The sequence below is a fragment of the Mandrillus leucophaeus genome, unplaced genomic scaffold, assembly GCF_000951045.1.
Source record: "Mandrillus leucophaeus isolate KB7577 unplaced genomic scaffold, Mleu.le_1.0 Scaffold454, whole genome shotgun sequence".
Lineage (NCBI taxonomy): Eukaryota > Metazoa > Chordata > Mammalia > Primates > Cercopithecidae > Mandrillus > Mandrillus leucophaeus.
The window spans coordinates 2454549-2474911 of record NW_012104854.1 but is presented as its reverse complement, the minus strand read 5'-3'; the positions used below and the strand labels follow the sequence as shown (position 1 = coordinate 2474911).

At 38.3% G+C, this 20363-nt stretch overlaps 1 pseudogene; it reads left to right on the top strand.

Moving 5' to 3' along the window:
• The first annotated feature begins 1076 nt into the window (after positions 1-1076).
• On the top strand, positions 1077-3824 carry LOC105549733 (annotated as a pseudogene).
• The last annotated feature ends 16539 nt before the right edge of the window (positions 3825-20363 follow it).

Here is a 20363-nt window from a genome sequence, read left to right as displayed (position 1 = left end):
CAATAAAAAATGATAAAGGGGGTATCACCACTGATCCCACAGAAATACAAACTACCATCAGAGAATACTATAAACAACTCTACACAAATAAACTAGAAAATTTAGAAGAAATGGATAAATTCCTGGACACATACACCCTCCCAAGTCTAAACCAGGAAGGAGTCGAATCCCTGAAGAGACCAATAACAAGTTCTGAAATTGAGGCAGTAATTAATAGCCTACCGGGAAAAAAAAAAAAAGTCCAGGACCAGACGGATTCACAGCCAAATTCTATCAGAGGTACAAAGAGGAGATGGTACCATTCCTTCCGAAACTATTTCAATAGAAAAAGAGGGACTCCTCCCTAACTCGTTGTATGAGGCCAGCGTCATCCTGATACCAAAACCTGGCAGACACACAACAAAAACAAGAAAATTTAGAAAATTTCAGGCCAATATCCCTGATGAACATCGATGTGAAAATGAGTCCAGCAGCACATCAAAAAGCTTATCCACCAGGATCAAGTCAGCTTCATCGCTGGGATGCAAGGCTGGTTCAACATACACAAATCAATAAACCATCATTCTCAGCAAAATATCACAAGAACAGAAAACTACACACCACATGTTCTCACCCATAAGTGGGAGTTGAACAATGGGAACACCTGGACACAAGGAGGGGAACATCACACTCCAGGGCCTGTTGGGGGGTTGGGGGATAGGAGAGGGATAGCATTAGAAGAAATGCCTCATGTAGGTGATGGGTTGATGGGTGCAGCAAACCACAATGCAATGTGTATACCTAGGTAACAAACCTGCACATTCTGCACATGTACCCCAGAACTTAAAGTATAATAACAAAAGACGCTGCCTCAGGATGTAAAGTGTAACAGAAGGGCCAGGGTGAGCAACGTGGGCCTGTGAGACTTTTGGTTGCCAGTGTCCCAGCTCCCCCGGCAGGCGGCTTGGCAATGGTCCGCTCTGTTTGCTGCCTGCGGATTCGGGTTCCAGACTGAAGGCTGCAGTGTTCTCTGCGGCTTATTGTGGCCCCTGACAGGCCAAGTTTACTTTGGCAACTGCCAGAGAAGCCTTTGTGCTATGGAGGAGCCTGGGGCTACCCCTCAGCCGTATTTGGGGCTGGTCCTGGAGGAGCTAGGCAGGGTTGTGGCAGCACTGCCCGAAAGTATGAGACTAGACTCTAATCCTTATGGTTTTCCATGGGAGTTGTTGATATGTGCAGCTGTTGTTGATATGTGCAGGATTTTTTGCTGTTCTCTTTTTTTTGTGGAGAAGTTTTAGATCGGTTAGGAGTCGGCTTTATGTGGGAAGAGAGAAAAAGCTTGCTGTAATGCTTTCTGGACTAATTGAAGAAAAATGTAAACTGCTTGAAAAATGTAGGCTTGTTGGAAAAGAGTATGAAGGCTATGAAGTAGAGTCATCTTTAAAGGATGCCAGTTTTGAGAAGGAGGCAGCAGAAGCACAAAGTTTGGAGGCAACCTGTGAAAAGCTAAACAGGTCCAATTCTGAACTTGAGGGTGAAATACTCCGTCTAGAAAGAGGTAAGAGAAATCTAAACATTCCGAACAAGGTGAATTGATGGTGGATATTTCCAAAAGGATACAGTCTCTAAAAGATGAGTCAAAATCCCTCAAATCACAAGTAGCTGAAGCCAAAATGAACTTCACCATATTTCAAATGAATGAAGAATGACTGAAGATAGCAGTAAAAGATGCTTTGAATGAAAATTCTCAACTTCAGGAAAACCAGAAACAGCTTTTGCAAGAAGCTGAGGCATGGAAAGAGCAAGTGAGTGAACTTAATAAACAGAAAATAACATTTGAAGACTCCAAAGTACACACAGAACAAGTTCTAAATGATAAAGAAAATCACATCAAGACTCTGAGCGCTTGCTAAAGATGAAAGATCAGGCTGCTATGCTTGGAGAAGACATAGCGGAAGATGATAACTTGGAATTAGAAATGAACAGTGAATCGGAAAATGGTGCTTACTTAGTTAATCCTCCAAAAGGAGCTTTCAAGAAACTGATTCATGCTGCTAAGTTAAATGCTTCTTTAAAAACCTTAGAAAGAGAAAGAAACCAAATTTATAGTCAGTTATCTGAAGTTGATAAAACAAAGGAAGAGCTTACAGAGCATATTAAAAATCTTCAGACTGAACAAGCATCTTTGCAGTCAGAAAACACACATTTTGAAAGTGAGAATCAGAAGCTTCAACAAAAACCTAAAGTAATGATTGAATTATATCAAGAAAATGAAATGAAACTCCACAGGAAATTAGCAGTAGAGGAAAATTACCGGTTAGAGAAGGAAGAGAAACTTTCTAAAGTGCACGAAAAGATCAGCCATGCCACTGAAGAGCTGGATCTATGTAAGCGAAGAGCTGTTCTGAAAAGCTGGATCTATAGAAAGCAAGCAAAAGATCTTGAAGAAGAATTGGAGAGAACTATTCATTCTTATCAAGGATGGATTATTTCCCACAATAAAAAAAGCACATAAGGCCGGCCATGGTGGCTCACGCCTGTAATCCCAGCACTTTGGGAGGCAGAGGCGGGTGGATCATGAGGTCAGGAGATCGAGACCATCCTGGCTAACATGGTGAAACCCCATCTCTACTAAAAATACAAAAAATTAGCCAGGCGTGGTGGAGGGCGCCTGTAGTCCCAGCTACTCGTGAGGCTGAGGCAGGGGAATGGTGTGACCCTGGGAGGCAGAGCTTGCAGTGAGCCGAGATTGCACCACTGCACTCCAGCCTGGGAGATAGAGCAAGACTCTGTCTCAAAAAAAAAAAAAGCACATAATAATTGATTGGCAGCTTGGACTGCTGAAAGAAACCTCAATGATTTAAGGAAAGAAAATGCTCACAACAGACAAATATTAACTGAAACAGAGTTTAAATTTGAACTTTCAGAAAAAGATTCTTATGCCCTTGATGTTCCAAATACAGCATTTGGCAGAGAGCATTCCCCATATGGTCCCTCAACATTGGGTCGGCCTTCATTCAAAACAAGAGTTTTTCTCTATTCTCCAACCTTGTTGGAGGGTCCACTCAGACTCTCATCTTTGCTTCCACGAGGAGGAGGAAGAGGCTCAAGAGGTCCAGGGAATCCTCCGGACCATCAGATTATCGATGAAAGAAGAGAATCAAGATGTGATAGGTTAACCAATCGTCATAGGGCTTCTTTTGACACTGGGTCCCTGTCACCTCCATGGGAACAGGACCGTGGGATGATGTCTCCTCCACCAGGACAATCATATCCTGATTCAGCTATTCCTCCTCAAAGGCAAGACAGATTTTATTCTAATTCTGGCACACTGTCTGGACCAGCAGAACTCACAAGTTTTAATATGACTTCTTTGGATGAAATGAATGGGTCAATGCTTTCAGAAATGGAATCCAGTAGAAATGATACAAAAGATGACCTTGGTAATTTAAACGTGTCTGATTCATCTCTCCCTGCTGAAAATGAAGCAACTGGCCCTTGCTTTTTTCCTCCACCTCTTGCTCCAATCAGAGGTCCATTGTTTCCAGGGAATACAAGGGGCCCATTCATGAGAAGAGGACCTCATCTCCCCTCACCTCCTCCAGGAACCATGTTTGGAGCTTCTCGAGATTATTTTCCACCAAAGGATTTCCCAGGTCCACCACATGATCCATTTGCAATGAGAAATATCTACACCGAGGGGTTTTCCTCCTTACCTCCCGCCAAGACCTGGATTTTCCCCCTAACCCCCACATTCTGAAGGTAGAACTGAGTTCCCTTCAGGGTTGATTCTGCCTTCAAATGAGCCTGCTACAGAACATCCAGAACCACAGCAAGAAACCTGACAATATTTTTGCTCTCTTCAAAAGTAATTTTGACTGATCTCTTTTTCAGTTTAAGTAACTGCTGTTACTTAAGTGATTACACTTTTGCTCACATTGAAGCTTAATGGAATTATAATTCTCAGGATAGTGTTTTCTAAATAAAGATGATTTAAATATGAATCTTATGAGTAAATTATTTCCATTTTATTTTATTCTAGATAGTATAGCTACTTTAATTTTATTAACTAATCCACTATTATATAACAATAATGGGAGTTTCATATATGTAATCTTGCAGGTAGGGAGGCTTTAAATTGTAAAGACTATGTCTTTATGCCAAGAACTGTATTTACTGTGGTTGTAGACAAATGCAAAAGTAATTTTATCCTTAATTAAATAAATTTTGGTTGATATTTTTTAAAAAAGAAAAAAAAGAAAATGATTAATCTGTCATTGAGGTGCATTATCAATTGTTTAACCATTCCTCTCTTATTGAACATTGGGTTGTTTAAAAAGTGTTGCTATTTTTGAATCATGGTTCAGTGAACAATTTTGGACATACAACTTTTTTTCTGATGAGTTATTTCCTAAGGATCCAGCTCAGAAACTCAGCACATAAACCTAATAAGAAAAAAATAATTTGAAGTGGCAAATCTCTTACACCAATAAAATTGTTGTATTTACGTTTGGATTTAGATGCCTTTCAATGGTCATACCTTTGCCTAGCTTTTATGGATACTACTTTTAATATGTAGAGTGACTGTTTAAATCACCTAACCCCACTGAGTTTTAAGTTCCCTTTTATTCGACAAGACTGGATTGTGTGTTCCAGCTCCTCAAACTTAGTTATCAACCACCATCCTAGAGAACTGAATTCACATGAGGCCTATCCAGAAGAACAATCTCCCTTTCGGTGTCCTCACACATGCAGCGACCAGAGACCAACCTTGATAAATTATGGAAAAAGTACAGCACATTCTGGAAGAGCCATGGAAGATCCAGATCATCTGGTGCTGGATAAGAATATTAATGGACAGGCCCGGCATGATGGCTCACGCCTGTAATCCTAGCACTTTGGGAGGCCGAGGTAAGTGGATCACGATGTCAGGAGATTGAGACCATCCTGGCTAATATGGTGAAACCCCGTCTCTACTAAAAATACAAAAAATTAGCCAGGTGTGGTGGCGGGCTCCTATAGTCCCAGCTACTCGGGAGGTTGAGGCAGGAGAATGGCGTGAACCCAGGAGGCGGAGCTTGCAGTGAGCCGAGATTGCACCACTGCACTCCAGCCTGGGCGACAGAGCGAGACTCTGTCTCAAAAAAAAAAAAAAAAATTAGCGGACAAAAGGGTTAATGAAAGAACATATTGAAGCATCCAATTATGTGGTATCTGCTCAAATGAGGAATCAATGAGATCAGTCAGTTAGCAGTCAAGATTTATAAAAGAGATGATGGCCTTGGGAGGGGCTGCCCTACTCAACTTTTTAATGACTAGAAGCTATTAAGGGCTCCAGCCAGAACCCTTCAGTAGGATTCAGTGAGGATCCCAATTTGGGGTCCAGAAGTAAATGACAACTCCCAGGAACCATTCAGAATAAAAATGGGGGAGCATTACTGTGAATGTATATTATCCAAGTCTGAGGAAAATTAATGTTAAGGAAGCTTTGCAAAAGTCTAATATTTACACCGAATTCCAGGGCACCATGCTGTAAGACAAAGCACTTGTCCTGCCCCTCTCCCTTCCTCATGTTTTTTGGTTCTTGGGATCCTTAAGTTTCAATGTTATTCTTAAAATATAGCGCATCTGGGAAACTAAAAAAGTGGAAGATATTCAAATTCTAATGAATGTACTGGCAGTATTGTAGATCATGAAGTATAACATAAAGACAAGAATCCCTAGCCTCTTCCAGCCATACTTTACTGAAGACCTTATTACAGGACATGGGAGGTAATGGTAAGGAGAAAGGATAGAATTTTGAGAAGTCTGGGAAGACAATGTATGATAACATCTGGAGAAGCTTCGCATAGGTTACTTTTGTTCAAGCTTAAGAAAAAGCTAGCTTGCCCTGCACTGTCATCAGGTATCACGAAAGTAAATAAAACCTTTAAAGGTTATTCAAGCCAGACAGACTTCTGTCTTCTCTATACTATCCTGTGATCCTAATGTCTTAACAGTTACTACATATAATTTCCCTATATTTGCTAGTAGTATTTTATCATATGTAATATTACACTCTTGATATTTCAAAAGTGGATGATTCATCTCCCAAAGAGACTGCAAAATTCATGAGTTAAGATTTGAGAATTTTATTTTAGACAAGATTTAGTCAGATTTTAGCGAGTTGGAATCTCTGTTTTCTCTAACAATACTGCTTGTCCTTTTGTGTATTAAGGAATTTTTGTCTATCAAAGATTGTATGAGGTAGACCAGAAGATAACTTGCCTTGAAAATCTCTGGAATGCAAAATGGCAACAGTAGTATTTGGGGACTTCATAGGGGATGGCCAATATATACCCATTCTTAGAGGTACTGATGATATAATGTATAAGACAAAATCAAGTGGTCTCCATCACCATATAATGTTTAGAATGGCAAAGAGGGAGCAGAGCAAACACCCTTTCAAATATCTTCATAGAATCTACTGTAATAAACTTATACTTGCTTAAAGTGTGTCTCTTCAGTGGTCTTATTCGCCACTACTTTGAAAATGAGGCTGCTTAAAAGATTAACAGAAATTACATTTTACATATCTGTGGCAGAGAAAACACTATGTATTCACCAAACCACTTCTTTTCCTTCCCGGACACTCGGGAAGAGGACATTTCTTTGTCCCCTTTCATCTAATTGAGGTGCTGTGACTACTTTTAGACAGACAATGTGAGCAGAAGGTATACACACCACATATAGGCCTGGTATTTAAAAACCCCTCGATATGATCCTCTTTTCTCTTTCATGGACAAACTGGAGGCCATGTAATAAGGATGGTGGGGTTCCAAACTGAAAGAACCTGGATTTCTGATTTACTGTTTTGAGAAGAGTTCACCAGGGAAACAGCTTGACCAGGAAAATATGCACAGGACCCTGTGTGAACAAGATACAAAGATCTATTACACGGGGCCATTAAGGTGAGAGTATTATGCTTATCGTATCCAGCATTAATTACCCTCACTACTACAACTTCTTTGTATCCATCATGTGGAAAAGTGGAGTGTTTAATAAATGATTATTGAGTTTATTACATTTTTATATTCCAATCATTGCTAATTCTGCGTTACCTCATTTCAAGACAAAGGTGACCAAGGGCTAAAACAGTGCTACCCAAACCAAGCCAGACATCAAAATCGCGCAAAACCTTTAGAAAATACAACTTTAAAGACGCCATTCACATAGATATTTATTCAGTGGGTTTTCAGATGGAACTCTGGAATCCATAGTCTTTAACAAGGCTTCCCAAGTTATTCTGATATACAGCAGGCAAATCTGAGAACCACTGGACTAAAGCTTTAACAAGAAGAAAATAAAGGCTATGCCTTTCGGCACCAAGGACAATGCCTTAAACATAAAATGTGTTCAATAAAAGCTTGCAGAAAGGTAGGTTTGTGAACAGGTGCAGGGACTAGCCTCGAGCAAATTAACAACGGCAGCAATGTTTTTCCCTGAAACCACTGTTCCCCCTATTTTATTTCCTCTGGGGCTCTGTGTTTCCTTTCTCCTATCAAAATCTATTCTAAGGTTGAAGGTTGGGGGTATCCCTTGCCTACTCCACACAGCAAGGAATAAAATTAGTGTTTCTCAAACTATCTGTGACAACAGACCCATTGAAGGCCAGTACTTTTGTAAAATGCAATAAAAATTAATTTCTAGAAAATGAAATTTTAAAATCACAGACATTCAAAATACAAATTCCAATTTTTTATTATTAACTGTAAGAAATTTAAAATTAAATCTCAATAAATAAAATTAAAGCAAACAGATAGAAAAAAGTAAGCATAATGGATTGGCTCAGTCTGCAAACTATATACACTTTACCAAACACAGCCATAAATTACTAAGAAGCAAAATCTTCCATCTGTAAACATCTCCATTTCCATTGACAATATATGTGAGGGAAAGGAGGGATGCTTTTGTTTTAGAGTGCCAGGCATCAGCTAACAAGTGACAAATATGTATTGAGACTGAGATCTCCCAAGCCCCTCAGTATTCAGCATGAACATGTTGAGGCCTGTGTTTTTGACTAAAAAATTGGCCAGAGCATGGGCAACATGTGTAGGTCCTGAATGAAAAAAATATTAGCAGCAGAAATTTAAGAGAATGTTCACAGCTAAGCCACAGTAAATTCTCAAGCCCTTCATCAGAAGCCACTGTGGGTCCTCATTTATGCCTTTGTTTTTATTAAATTGGATGTGATCATAAGATTTTTCTGTCAAAATTCCACTAGCATGTGAAGGCAACAAAAGTTTAAAATGTGGAGAATGTTAAAATGTAAAATTAAGCCAAGTTAAGCAATTCCATTCAGTGGCAGATATATTTGTTATTACATGAGAAGAAAGTAAATGGGGAGCTAAGATTGATGTTACTGATAAGAAACAGAAACAAGACTTTAAAATTAAATAAATGAGTTATTTGTTTAATAAGAACCAATTGACAGATTCTCAATAAATACAGTGAGATGTCTTAAAACATTAGGCTGTATGGAGATAACATTTGTAACTTTGACAATTTATATGATGAGAAAAATCAAGGAATTTTATTGGTTATTGGCAGAGTTCTAGAATTATAACTCCATCATTCTCTTTTGGGGACCTTTCCCTTAAAGTAAATTGATAATAGGGCTTGAAATGGTACACCTCAGCATTTTGTTTATAAAATTGTGGATTGGTAAGGTCTGTATTGTAACTGAACCCAGGTTCAGCTGCTTGCTGCTCTAAAGCTAGACATAAGGGAGGAAGGTTGGTGGGAGGAAAAGCAATTTTAATCGAAGAAGCAGCAAACCAAGAAGACTGTGAACTGTAGTCACAAGGACCATCTTAAATTTTAAAATTTACCATAGAGTTTTCAAAGGAAAACTTGGTATGGGAGGCATGCAGGAGGGGTGCAGGGGGCGGGGTCTGTGTGTCTTGTTCCAATGGCTATCTCAGATAGTCACCCATCTGGAGGTCTAGTTGGTATTATTCTGAATTCAGCCCAATGTTGGTGGACTAATTGTTAGTGACACCTCACTAAGCAGGAGGATTCTGCACTCAGGGTTCCATGCATGGTTTATTTCAACATTGCCCTCTGGAATTTCTCAAGCAAGAACATAATTAAATAAGCAGGCATTGCCAGAAGGGAATGTCTGGAGAGGAAAGGAATGAAGAGATGAAAGGAAAGTGGGTGGTTAAACTATATTTTTAAAACTGAGGTTCCCAGTTATAGTATGTTTCTCATGCTCCCCCAATTTTAGCACCCCCGACAGAATTTAGTAATCTTCTCATCTTGTCCTCTACTTCAGGTCCCCTATCTGTCCTTGTACTCTCTAAGGTTTCCTTTTCTTCCTCACGACCTTCCCTCCCTGCAATTTTATAAGCTATTCCTATCCCAGTGATTTAGTTTCAGCTTATAAAACTGTGTCTTTGCCATTTTAATCAAATTGAAGGGCCTCTGCTTCATGTTTGGATTCTGTGACCAGGAGACTCTTATAAGTAGTTGGCCAGGTCTCTGTTAGGAAAGTAAAAAAGAACAATGGAGGCAATTATCCCATTGATTTCAGCTATAAATCCTATTTTGCCTGAATTGTCTGAATGATGAGTATTCTGTGAAAATGCTGCTCTCTAGTGCAATAGAACTGCAAATAATGCACATCTATTTCTTATAATCTCATCCAACATACCCACAGAGATTCAGATCTAACAAAACAGAGGTGATTTGGTTATTGAATCATAATATAAATATGGGGAAGAGGAGGGAAATTTCAAGCCTGAGGACACTGTAGTAGGAATAAGTATGCTGTGTTTAAGAGGTCACAGATAAAATTAATATTACCAATTCATCAATAGGCAATTACTAATAGCTTACTACACACACAGGAATAAAATGTGAAGACAGAGGAAATGTAAAATGGGGCTGCCAACTCTACGGAGTTGCTTGCAATTTGGTCTGATAGAAGGCTATGAAATAAGGAAGTACACGTTGAGGGCCAGAGAATGTGGCACAGGCTCTGAACACACACTGTTCAATGTAGTAAGCTCTGGCCATACTGGGCACTTGCTATGTGGCTTGTCCAAACTGAGATGTGCTTTAAGTCTAAAATATAAACCAGATTTCTAGGACTTAGAAAAAAGTGGAAATATCTCATTAATAATTTTAAGTTTATTACAGGTGGATATAATAGATTAGATTAAATAAACTATATTGTCGAAATTCATTTGACCTGTTTCTACAGTACAACATAAACTTACTTATGTGGTTTGCATTTTATTTCTACTGGATAACATGGCTTTAAAAATGGTATTTTAGAGGAAGGACAGCTTGGTAGAGAATGGACTAATCCAGGTCCCTGGAAGAAATGGAACTTGACTGGGTTTTGCTGACTTGGAGAGGCAGAGAGAGAAAAAGAAAAGTCAAATATAGGGAATTGGTTGATAAAACGAAGGTGAGGGGAGAAGGAACAGAGGGAGGAAAAGATCCAGTTTGAGGTATATTACAGAGAGCAGCCTGAGAAACAAGGGTAAGAAAGGAGAGAAGGAATGCAAGGAAAGTAAACCTTTAAAGCCAGGCGGAAGTGTCTGGGTTCCTCAGCAGCCAGAAAAGAAGCCATTGAAAAGATCTGAATAACGGAGACTCTGGATGAAAACTGAAGTTATGGAAGGGAAGTTTAGACATGGGTTATTAAACTCTTTAGCGTATTAGAAGTTTCTTATATAATCACTAAATTCAGATCCTGAAATAATGCCACAAGAACCATGCAGCTCAGCCACCCAATTCGATAAGAAGTTACAGCACTGTCTCACGCACATCCAATTAACCTTGGCCTTTAGGTCAACGTCTGGGTTCTTTTTGTCATTTTCAAATGCTATCACCCAGAGGTGCTATGATTTATATTGGGGAGGGGAGTAAAAGAAAATAAAGTAAGTAGGCGATATGGAAAAGCTTTCAGATGATTCCATCTGAATTAACAGCCCTCTTTAGTTGCCTAGGAAAGAAAATGCTTTTTCTTGAAAGTGCTTTGAAATGATGATGTGCTTGTTAATAAACATCAATTATTTTCAAATCGTAATGTTTGCAAGTTTGTCTTCCTCTAGCTCACCCTTTATGTTGGTCCAGAATATGATTGTCACAAATATGTGGGTGAGCAAGACCATGAAATGTGGTCATAAAGTAAGTGATTATTTCTAAACTCATCTTCGTCACATTGTAATGCTTCACAAAGCACCTTTCCCTGGGCTACAATTCGTTTTAATTGATCCCATCAGCACTATATCTGTATCCTGAGTGACTTCACAATACCCTCTATTTCAAGAGAAACCAATCGGGTTATGGGTTTGTTAGTAATAAAAATTACCAAGGAGCAGTTTGTGGATGGTAAAAGCAATGCAAATTCTAAAGAGAAGTAATAAGAGAAATAATGAGCATCCTCCTCACTTTTCGGAAGTGAATAATTCCAAGCTCCCTGAAGCAACACTTAACCTATCATATTAAACAGTAATGGATAAATATTAGAAATGCTGATGTCAGCTTTCAGAATCTGTTGGCATCAAAACATCACTTAAGTTCTCCAAAGTATTCTCTGTCAAGTTTCCTTCCACAGTATTCTTCTCCTACTAAGACAGAGCCTTAAACCCCAGAAGGATATTTTTGTGTATGTGTGTTAATTACTTGTTTACTGGTTCATTCCAGAGTGTGAGCTGGAAAAATGGGGAAGTGTCATAAATAGTTTTTTATGGCCCATGGCTTTTCTACTATGTCACTATTGGTAGCACTTTCCACTGCAGGATCTATTTGCAAAGACTAGGAAATTAGCATTAAGCAAGCTGCTATGAAGACTTCAACACTAACTAGACCACAGGCCTCACACATTTTTCCTCCACCCCAGCCTCCTCTGGAGGTTACCTGCTAAGCCTTTGTGACACATAACAAAGCAAAGAAAGTGATAGAACAACAGCCCCAATTACACAGGCAGATCCTTGTTTCTTCTTCTCTCTCTAAAGAATTCCTTGGACTGAAAAGCAGTTTATTTTGGAGGAGTGAGAAAGTGGTGATAGAATTAGAAGGGCCTGGGAAGATTTCATTTTAGGAGACAGTTTTAGGCTAAAAAGAGATTTCATGAGTGTGATTTACTTGAGGTGACTTTTGGGGGCTCTTATAAAAAGGAAGTTCATGCTTCCTTTTTAGGAGGTGGCTTCTAAGCTGCAGATGCTGGTGAGCTAAGAGGGCTTGGTAAAGAGGAGGCAGGAGTTAAGTAGTGTCAAATATGTAGTAGCAGCCTTCTTCCTCCCTTGCTTGGGGCAGTTCATCGCAACCCTTCGCAATAAAGGGGTCCAGGAAGCACTAGGAATGAATGGGCATTTGCAATCGAGGTGAAACCCATTTGTCATAACTGCTTGGACTTTAAGCTTAAAAATAAAAAGAACCATATATTTCCCTTTGCAGCTTGATTTATCTGATGTAATTTGAGAAAGAAAGAAGACATTGTTGTTATCCCGTCACCAATTTTTTTTTTTTTTTTTTTTGGATGAAGAGACTGGGACTCAGAGAAGTCAAGTGATTTTCCCAAAATCAGAAAACACAGAAGTTGCAGAGCTGAGATGACTACGCTGGTCTTCTGATTCCAAATTCCAAATTTATTCTTCTAAGCGATTTCTCAAAGTGGGAAATGGGTTTATCTTCTATTTTTGGGAACTGATAGTGCTATTCTATTTAGAGAACTTATGTAAAAATCTTACTTTATAATAAATAACATTTCAAAAAGTAAGCTTAATTTAAATAAAATAATTAAGAAAGTTTGGCATATTTGTATAAATATACCAAATTTAAACAAATGTACCAAATGACTTTGCTCTAAATACATCTATTTCAGCAAGCCAAAGTGAAACATTTTGAAATAAGTGGCATTTACTGACCACTCCTTAAAGTTCACACAAAAGAGGTAGTACTCTAACTTAAACATACAAGGTGAAGAAATAGCTTACTCAGCCTGTTGGGCTTCCTCTTCTACACTCTTGGGAAACTCCCTCTGTGTTAATCAAGCATTCTCAGGCCTTGGAGGGAGTTTTCTATTCTCAGTAAACTGAGATTGCATTTGGGAAATTAAGAGGTATCTGTCCTCGCTTCATTCCCTTAAGGTCAGGATCTGTGCTTTTAATAGTGACAATTAGCTAACATATACAATTAAGCCATGCAAATGAAGTAAGAGAAAGCTAGAGGAGAAATTCAGGAACCAGTTTCCTTTTCCAGACATCTTGTACAAATAGTGTTCAAAAGACTGATTCAAAAGATGGTCCTTTGCTTGAACCCAGGAGGCAGAGTTTGCAGTGAGCAGAGATTGCTCCACTGCACTCCAGCCTGGGTGACAGAGTGAGACTCCATCAAAAAAAAAAAAAAGATGGTATTATTTTTTAAAAAATAAATTTCACTGTGTATTTTTAAGGTATACAGCAACATGATGTTATAAGATAGATATAGATAGTAAAAAGGTAAGTGTAGTGAAGCAAAAACATATTCATCATCTCACATAGTTACCTTTTATTTCTTTTGTTTTGATGGGATTTTTAAGACAGTAGAAAGGAATGGTAGACAACAGGGTAAACATTTGAGGGAAAGTGGGGCTGTGTAGAACTCCTGAAATGACATGATGCACAAATGTCCCCATTACCTCTAAAGGGTAACTTGTTCCTACTTTCAGGGACAGCTGATGGATATCAATGTAAATTTCTAAATGACTTCCTGAATTTTTTATTTTTATTTTTTGTATTTTTAGAGGAAATTATAATAACATCAAGCCATCTCTGGACCATATCGCTGCTGATTATCATCAGCAAATGGCACTATTCCTAAATCCTAAGATGCACTTTTCCCTTCACATTTCAACATTTCTGAAACTGGATTGTACCTTACACCTGGTTGCATATACAATGTAGTCTTTCCTTTTCCTTTGTCATTGCATCTTATGCCTGATTTCTCCTTGGAATTGAGTAAATACAATGCTTACATGTGTTAATAAGAATTGAGGTCAGTCACAATTTTTGAAATATGCTACCAAATATAAGCCTTTCTACATATTGTTGACTTTGAAGTCATTTCTTTTTTTAACTACTAAACAATAACACTTTTTGTTGAGAAAAATTGCATGTGAACAAGAGACTAAGCAGGTAGAAAGAAAAATACTCAAGAGAATGTTACTGTGTCCCAAAGGCTAAAGTCACCTTACTATCAAGAGAGAAGGACAAGAGCAGAAAGAACCACGTAAATTACAAATAGAAAATTCCACTGTTCATTTATCTTTATTTTTAATAATTCCATTTGTGTGAGTGTGTTAGATCACAAGGTCATAATGTTACTCTTCATACTGACTTCTCATGTAAATTATAAGTAAGTTCTTATGCTAATGATTTATGGGGTAAGCTATTCATCTTTCCAACAGAGAGTTATCTACAAAGAAATAATTATTCTACCTCTGAGATGAAATATCATGAAAGGAGTGGTTTCCAGATATTTTGATTTTTAAAAGCTTAAAGAATATATGTAATATAAAATTCTAAAGCAGACAAAATTAATCCTTTTAGCAATCAAGGTAGTGGCTACTTTTGGTGAGAAGGACAAAGTGGTGATAGAGAAGGGGCTCAAGGGTCTTTCCTGAAAACAGTGAGGTGGGCAATGGTGTTTTTCTTGACCTGGATGGTGATTAAACAGATGTGTTTACTTTGTGATAATTGACTAGACTGTGCACCTACGAATTGCATACTTTTCCGTATATGTACTGTATTCTTATATTTAAAAAGAAGTTTAAAAAATAAATGCAACATATATAGGACTTCCTATATTACTTGTTGACCAAAAAAAGGGCTTCTTTTTTCTTTCAGGTAAAATGTACTAGTGGCTTTAATATTATATTGACTAAGGGATAAATGTTTACCCTAGGAACCTTAATCTTGATGTTCTCCAAAGTCATTATCTGTTCTTTCTGATTATCAGAATAGAACATATCTCTATATAAATGACAATTTCTGGTCTTTCTCAAAAAATAACACTAAGCATGAAAATCAGAAATATTGATCTTGTGTTGTAATGATGTTTCTATTGGTGTGAAATAGTTTCTAGTAGAGTTGCTGTCCTAACACACAAATGAAATTGTACTATTTGGAAGACACAACTGGGAATGACTTTCTTCAGTAAGGAGTTTCCAACATGATGGTTTAGGGATGGAGGTACTGGATTCCTCTGTCTCCGGTTACCCAGGTTATTGAGGACAGGGAGGTCAACAAGTAACGCCCTCCTCCCACTCACAGCACAAAACAGAGGGGGGTTCAGTGAATAGGTAGGGCTTTGGCCAGGGTGGTGAGGAGACTTACAACCCAGTTACATACGTTTCAGAATGGGGGCACTGAAAACAATGTTTTAAATTCTAGCACCCAGCAACATATATGTGAAGATTAAATTTACACATGTGCTAAATTCACTTGCTCCATCACTGAATTTGGGTGGTGTCTGTTAAAGATGAGAACAAAGGCATTCAGGTCCTGGTATCTTTTACCACTCCCAGCATGAATAGACTCATGTCAGTGGGTAAGGGCTGGTATTTCTCAAGAAGGCTCTGAACTCTCGTAGTGGGTCAAATAATGGCCCCCCCACTTAAAAATGTCCATGTCCAAATCCGTGGAAGCTGTGAAAAAGGGTTTTTGCACATGTAATTAAGTCAAAGATCTTGAAATTAGGTCATCCCGGATTACTTAGGTGGGCCCTAAATTTAATGACAAGTATCCTCATAACAGACAGAAGAGAAGGTGATGTGAGATTTGGAGCAGCACAGATTGGAGTGATGTGGCCACTAATCAAGGAAGCCAAGGACTTCCAACAGCCACCAGAAGTTGGAGGAGGCAAGGAAGGACTCTTCCCTAAAGCCTTTAAAGGAGCACAGCCCTACTAACACCTCACTTTTGGACTCTGGCCGGCAAAACTGTGAAAGGATACATTGCTGTTATTTGAAGCCACCGTTGTGTAGTAATGTATTACAGCAGCCCTAGAAACTAATACAACTCCTAAATACACCCTTAGCAACACTATTCAACAAGAAGTAGGCAATTTCCTCCTGACTGAAAAATATTGATACTGTTATGGGATCCTTAGGGGTGTTGCTTTTCTGTCTAGAAACCTCTGTGGCCGTGGCACCTTTGCGTGAGTTTTGCTCAGGTCCACTGGGCCCACTCCTCCTGGCAGGCTGCGCTCAGTTCACACTACTGGCCTGGATCCCATGCTTCCAAAGAGACTAGAGTGAAGCAGTGAGAGATGTGTGAAGGAGTGAGCATGGGGTCTGCCCACTGCACACAGTCAGGCTCGCTGGCTGCTACAGCGGGGTGGGCGGCTTCAGGTGCTGGCACAGGTGCTGGCTCACTGCAAGGCTGCAGCTGCACCAAGCCGCAGCTTGGTGCAGCAACACAACCACGGAATGCGTTGGTGCCTGGAAACTTGGAGACTCCAGGAACCGCAGGGCTGCAAAGGGCAAATCACAGCCCTAGCTCCAGGAGCTCCCAAGTCTGGGCTGCCCAAAGGGCTGCAGCTCTTCTCTCCTCTCTCTTTCTCTCTTCGCTCCTCCTTGTTGCCTATAAACAGCAAATTCAGCCTTCCAGTTTTCAGACTAGGAATGCTGGAGTTGTCCTTGATTACTCTGAATTGTTCACTCCGCATGTAGGCACTGAGGATACATTGATGAACTAAACAGACAAAAGGATAGAAATTCCTGTCAAGATTACATTCAATAGGGATGAAGCAGGCAATAATGAATAAGCACACTAAGTTGAATATGACTATTTAAGTATATATAACACATATTACTTGTATTATATTAAATATTTTAAGTTTTTAAAATTCTTCGCTTCATAGATTTTACATTAGAGTAGAAGAGGCATTTTGTTGTTGTTCTTTTTGTTTTGGACTCAGGAGGTACACGTGCAGGGTTATTACACGGGTATATTGCATAATGCTGATGTTTGGGACACAGATGGTCCCATCACCCAGGTGGTAAATATAGCACGTAATAGGTGAATTTTTAGCCCATGCTTCCCTCTCCCATCTGGTTGTCCCAAGTGTTTATTGTTGCTATCTTTATGTCTATGTATATTCAATGTTTAGCCTCCACTTAAAATCAGAATATGCAGTATTTAGTTTTTTGTTCTTGTGTTAATTTATTTAGGATAATGGCCTCCAACTGCATCCATGTTGCTACAAAGAACATGATTTCATTCTTTTTATGGACATGTAGTATTTCATGGTGTACATGTACCATGTTTTCTTTATACAATCCCACTATTGATGGGCACCTAGGTTGATTCCATTGCTGTTGTCAATAGGGCTGCAAGGAACATACAAGTGCATGTAATCTTTTTGATAAAGGAAATTTTATGTTTGGATTACCCAGTGGGATTGCTGGGTTGAATAATAGTTTTGTTTTAAGTTCTCTGAGAAATCTCCAAACTGCTTTCCACAGTAGCTGAACTAATTTACATTCCCACTAGCAGCGTATAAGCGTTCTCTTTTCTCCACAACCTCACCAGCATCTGTTATGTTTTGGCTTTTTAATAGCCTTCTGATGACTGTGAAATGGTATGTCACTGTGGTTTGGATTTCCATTTCTCTAATGATTAGTGAATGTTGAGCATTTTTTTCATATGTTTATTGGCCGCTTGTATGTCTTCTTTTGATAAGCGTCTGTTCATGTCCTTAGCCCATTTTCAATTAAAATATTTGTTTTTTGCTTGCTGATTTAAGTTATTTGTAGATTCTGGAAATTAGATCTTTGTCAGATACATAGTTTGCAAATATTTTCTCACATTCTGTAGCGTGTTTTCTCTGTTAGTAATTTCTTTTGCTGTACAGAAACTCTTTAATTAGGTCCCGCTTGTGTATTTTTAGTTTTGTTGCAATTGCTCTCTGGAACTTAGCCATAAATTATTTGCCAAAGCCAATGTGGAGAAGCGTATTTCCTAGGTTTTCTTCTAGGATTTTATAGTTTGAAGTTTTACATTTAAATATTTAATCCATCTTGAGTTAACTTTTGCAAAAGGTGAGAAGTAGGAGTCTAATTTCATTCTTCTGCATAGGGCTAGCTGTTATCTTGGCACCATTTATTGGATAGAGAGTCCTTTCCTTATTGCTTATTTTTGTCAATTTTGTTGACGATCAGATCGTTGTAGGTGTATGGGTCCATTTCTGGGTTTTCTATTCTGTTCTATTTGTCTTTGTGTCTGTTTTTGTACCAGTACCATGCTGCTTGGTTACTGTAGCCTTTTAGTATAGTTTGAAGTTGGGTAATGTGATGTCTCTGGCTTCGTTCTTTTTGCTTAGGATTGCTTTGGGTATTCAGGCTCCTTTCTGGTTCCATATGAATTTTAGAATATTTTTCTGATTCTGTGAAAAATGACTTGATATTTTGCTAGGGATAGCATTGGAGTTGTAACTTGCTTTGGACAGTGTGGTCATTTTAATGATATTGATTATTCCAATCCAAGAGCATGGAGTATTTTTATATTTATTCAGTCATCTTGATATCTTTCAGCAGTGTTTTGTAGTTTGCCTTGTAGAATATTTCACTTCCATGGTTAGATATATTCCTATTTTGTGGCTATTGTAAATGGCATTTTTTTTATTTGGCCCTAAACTAGAATGTTATTGATGTATAGAATTGCTACTCATTTTTGTACATTGATTTTGTATCCTGAAACTTTACTGAAGTTATTTATCAGTTCTAGGAGCCTTTTGGAGAAGTCTTTAGGGTTTTCTACGTATGAAATCATATCATCAGCAAAGAGAGACAGTTTGACTTCTTCTTCTTCTTGGATGCCATTTATTTCTTTCTCTTGCCTAATTGCTCTGACTAGGACTTCCAGTGCAATGTTGAATAGGAGTGGTGAGAGTGGGCATCCTTCTCTTGTTCCAGTACTCAAGAGAAATGCTTCCAGCATTTATCTGTTTAGTATGATGTTGGCTGTGGTTTGTCATAGGTGGATCTTATTATTCTAAGGTATATTCCTTCGATGCCTAGCCTGTTGAAGGTTTTTAATCATGAATAGATATTGAATTTTATTGAAGGTTTTTTCTGCAGCTATTGAGATGATCATACGGTTTTTGTTTTTTTCATTCTGTTTATGTGGTGAATCACACTTATTGATTTGTTATGTTGAACCAGCCTTGCATCCTGGGAATAAAGCCTACTTGATTGTGGTGAATTAACCTTTTTATGTGCTTCTTGATTTAGGTTGCTAGTATACTGTTGAGGATTTTCATGTCTATGTTCATCAGAGATATTGTTCTGAAGTTTTCTTTTTTCATTGTATCTCTGCCAGATTTTGGTATCAGGATGAGGCTGGCATTGTAGAATGAGTTAGGGAGGAGCCCCTCTCCTCGATATTATGGAATAGTTTCAGTAAGATTACTATTAGTTCTTCTTTGTATGCCTGGTAGAAATCAGTTGTGAATCCATCTGGTCCAGGGCTGTGTTTGGTTGGTAGGTTTTTTATTACTGATTCAATTTTGGAACTTGTTATAGGTCTGTTCAAGTTTTCACTCCCTTCCTGGTTCAATCTTGGGAGGTTGTATGTTTCCAGGAATTTATCCATTTCCTCTAGATTTCCTACTTTGTGTGCATACAGGTGTTCATAACAGTCTCTGAAAATCTTTAGTATTTCTGTGGGATTGGTTTTAATATCATTTTTGTCATTTCTTGTGCTTCTTTGGAACTTCTGTCTGTTTTTCCTTGTTTTTCTAGCTTGCAGTCTATCAGTCTTGTTTATTCTTAAAAAAAACCAACTCTTGGTTTCACCAACCTTTTATGGACTTTTGCATCTCAATTTCATTCAGTCATTCTCTGATTTTAGTTATGTCTTCTCCTCTGCTAGCTGTGAGATTGAACTGTGCTCTTTTTTTCTAGTTCTTCTAGTGTTATGTTAGATTGTTTAGTTGAGATCTTTCTAACCTCTTTATAAAGGCATTTTAGCACTATAAACTTTCCTCTTAACACTGCTTTTGCTACATTCCAAAAATTTTGGAAAGTCGTGTCTCTATTTTCATTAATTTCAAATAATTTTTTGATTTCTGCCTCAATTTCATTGTTCGCCCAACAGTTATTCAGGAGCATGTGGCTTAATTTCCGTATTTTTGCGTAGTTTTGAGAGATCTTCTTGTTATTGATTTCTATTATTATTTCACTATGATTTAAGAATGGCCTTTGTATGATTTTAAAGTTTTTTAATTTATTGAGACTTGCTTTATGACTGAGCATGTCGTCAATCTTAGAATATGTTCCATGTGCATATGAGAAGAATGTATATTCTTTCATTGTTGGCTTGAGCATTCTAGACATGTCTATTAGG